We start from the raw sequence: 3,929 nt of genomic DNA on the forward strand, positions 1-3,929 counted from the left end.
GTTCCCTATGAAGTGCTTTGCTGTGCCAAGGAAGCCTCAGCCAAGATTCGAAGCCGATCTTGCTCCTTTGCCTCCTTTGCCTCTTTTGCCTCTTTTCTCGCTTTGCTCAATTTTGCCTTTAGGCTCCTGATTCTCGCTTTGGAACTCATGTTGCGTGCCTGGTAGTGATGAGTCATGCGCCTCAACATGTCTTTCTCCCTGTTTGCTTTGTCCAACCACTGCTCCAAGTGAACGTTCACTTTCTCTAGCACATACTCACGGTCTTCGTCTCTTTGCTCCATAGGTCTGCCTTGCGCTGCTAGGATGTGTCGCCGGTTTTCCTTGATCATTTGCAACTCTATCTCGGCTAGCCGATCCTCAAGTTGCTTGTTCCTCTGCTCTAGATACTGCACGTTCCACTTGGCCCTATCCAAGTCCAGGGATAGTTTCTCAATCATGGATTGCTGCTCCTGAATGATCTCTCCCAGCTCAGCATTTGTAGGTTCTGCATCCGTCTCATAATCCTGGAGGAGAACAAACTCAGTCTCTTGCTCACCTGATGGCACACCTGAAGGCCCCTCCTCGTGCTTGGGCTTCTTGCCCTTGTCCTGTACCTGTGTCGTCGATGTAGGAAGCGAGGCCCCTTCCACCCCGGGTGGAGATAACGCTCGCTTTGCTGCTGCAAACAAAGGTCTAGTGCCTTTCGGATAGCCTCTCTGATATGTGATGTATACTGGCATGGTGGCAGTCTCATGGCTCTCAAACTGATGTGCAGGACTTCCCATCTCAGGCTCAAACTGATGTGAAGGACCTCCCAGCTCATGCTCAACCTGATGTGAGGGACCTCCCACCTCATGTTCAGCCTCTGATATCACTGGTGGACCGCTGAAAAAATCACAGGAGATGAAGTCCTCCCAAGCAATACCCTGCAATCCCAACTGATGGTCCACCAAAATCCGGATGAGAGCAAAATGATAGACACTGTTTAGCTGCTGTCGTGGGGTCTTGTGATGCATGAAGTTCTTCATCTTCTCAATGTTGTTGCAGATGAAAAATGGGAGGCTCATCATCTTCACCCTGGTGAAGTGCATGAGCAAGCAGATGTGATAGGCATAAAGGAGAGAAAATGTCCCCTCGCAACTGAAATATTTCATGATCAATCCCATGAGTGGGGCATACTCCTCCCTCAAAAATCTGAAAGGAAAAACTTTAGTGAGCTGGCTCAAGCAACTGTTCTTGATGTAGGGCTCATAGTGATGCCTCTCCACTTTCTTCTTCTTATGCCACCGCTCTCCAACATTAGGTATCCCTGTTGCCACTGATATAGCCTCCGGTGTCAAGGTGAAAGTGACCCCAGGCAATACAGATTAGCCTCCCTGTAGATGAAGTGCAAAAAGGCGGGCCAATTCATGATGTGCTCTGACATTTTCCACCCTTTGGCAAAATTCATAACATGCCAAGTGCTGGAAACAAGACATGGCAAGTGGGCATGCCTGTAGCTCTGTGAGAGTGTTGGGCTCGTCTCTGAGATGTCTGCCACTCCAGTGATGTCTCCTATGGGCCCTCTCTCCTGAAGATGTGTCATTGTGTGTATCCCCCTCATAATCTGATGAATTTTCTGATGCCATCACTACTGCTTGTACCCTGAATTTAGTGCTGCCTTTTGAATCCAATGACACTGATGAATGCTCTGAAAATATGTTACCAAGGGGACAATAAAACAGGGGAGTGTTAGGAGGGGAATGATGAAAAGGGGAATAGGGGTTTAAAGGGGAAATTTATCAGGGATTTGGGGGTGTTTGGGGTATGGTTTTGATGGGGTAGGGTTAAGCAACTTTTGAGCTATATGAGTAAAGGGGACAAAGGGATATGATTACAATGTAGCTAGGGTAACTATTAAGGAAAAATGCTCCAGGGGAATTAGCTGATAGAGGTAGGGTAGGAGCATATTTAACAATCAAGTTACTGTAGCAAAACCCTAGTTTTTTTTACCCTTTTTGTGTCATTTTTGTGTTTGCTTAAAAAAAAGATTTGTTTTTGGTCTCATGGTCACCAACATCATATTTTTCTTTAAGCTTAGGATCAATGGTGAAAAGATTTATGGGCACTTTTGCAATTTTAAGAGCCAATTCCAAAATTTTTGGGCAATTCGGTGTATTCTTAGGCTCACAGGGCTGTGCGTCGTGCGTCGGGTATGCGCCGCGCGCTTTTCCCAGTGCACCGCGCGCCGGCTATGCACCGCGCCAGTGTAATGTTAACACTGTGGCCGGGCTCCCAGTGCACCGCGCCACCTGAGTGCGCCGCGCCACATTGTGTGTGCACCGTGCGCGGTCAAACGACACAGTTTTTGTTTGAAAAACAGGGGAGGGAGTTTTAGGGGTATTTTAGGGGGTTTTCTTGGGGAACCAGGAGGAATGGAGGTGAAAATGATGAGGAGTGAGGGGACAAGGGGAGGAAAGTGACCTTGGTGCAAATCATTACAATTTGGCAACCCCATCAACCGTTTTTTCTTATTGCTTTTTCCATGGAAGGCCATTGTGCTTTTGGATACCTCTCAAACATCTTACAAACAGCTAAACATTGACCAAATTGATGGGGAAGAGGTGTCATAAGGCCTACCTCGTGATTTTATAGCTTTCACGAAAATTTGAAACGGTTTGGCACTGTTTTTATGCCCATGGCTGTGTGCGTCACGCACCAAGCCCAGTGCGCTGCGCGCCCTGAGTGCGTCGCGCCCTTGTGGATTTTGCACTGTGGGTTGGCTGCCGATGCGTTGCGCCCTCCGTGTGCGTCGCACGCCCTGGTGTGTGCACCGCGCCACCTAACAATCCGCCCTCCTTACTCGAATTCCTCCTCCTTAGCTCTCTTTTCTTCAACAATGCCTCTCTCAAGCTTTTTCATAACACAATGACTTAGTCTTGGGTCAAAACAAATATATATAGGCTTTGAGAGAGTTGGGTTTAATTTTTTCCTCTTTGAAAACCCACTTTCTAATGTTTGAGCTTTGCACTTTTCATTGACTTTTAAAACACTCTGTTTTTCTTTTTTCTTTGAAATTTTGGCTCTCATGATAAAATTTTCGGCGTTTCTTTGCGGGGACTGTGTGACTGGGCCTCTGGCTTTGAAATCCATGACTGCATCTGAAAATGTCAACTGTCGATTTTTGGAAAATTTTGTCATAGTTGACCTTGTTTGACTTTTCTTCAAAACAGAGTTTTGAAGAAGAGTCGATGTCTCTTGCGGTGATGATGAAGCTTTCTGCACTATAGGCGTATAAGATCTCCTTCTGGCCTGCATGGCTTGTTTTGGACATGTTTTTTCAAGGACCAAACTGATGAATTTCTAGACCCTAACAATAAAAAATGACTCTATCCTACAATATGACCAGTCCTTGACTATCATGAATTTCATTGCTTACGGACCAATTCACGAACCAGTAGAGGCCAGACATGAGGGGAAATGAGTAGCATGACTTTCTCCGTCAGATCATGGCATGTCCCTAGCGAAATGCAGCTTCGTGGATGGAGCAGGACACCTAAAATTGAAATGCACAAAGAGCTTTGATCTCTAACGGAGGGCTGACCAGACCGACTCTAACATTGGCTCCAATGGGGGATGGTAGCTCCTTGGAGGTGCCAAGAACAGCAGATCTCTGGAGGAGCTAGACAGTGCCTTTTTGTCCATTGGGCTATGGAGTCATCATTTGATAAACAACACAAGACTCTGACCTATTTACAAAACTGAAGTAACCAAGAAATTGACTCAAACTTGACAATTGAAATAACTTAAAAACTGACTGTACATACTGAAACCAAACTGAAATAAACAATGATAGTGGAAGCAATGTTAATAGATCAACAATGATACCGCTTGAGCAGCCGACCATTGATCGGCCCTCCAGGACAGTCTTCCCCATTCATTTCTTTAAGAAGAAAGGCATTTTGACCCCT

Source organism: Pinus tabuliformis, chromosome 5_1 (genome assembly GCF_031772625.1).
Source record: "Pinus tabuliformis cultivar Carrire ecotype Pingquan chromosome 5_1, CPIR1, whole genome shotgun sequence".
Classification (NCBI taxonomy): Eukaryota; Viridiplantae; Streptophyta; class Pinopsida; order Pinales; family Pinaceae; genus Pinus; species Pinus tabuliformis.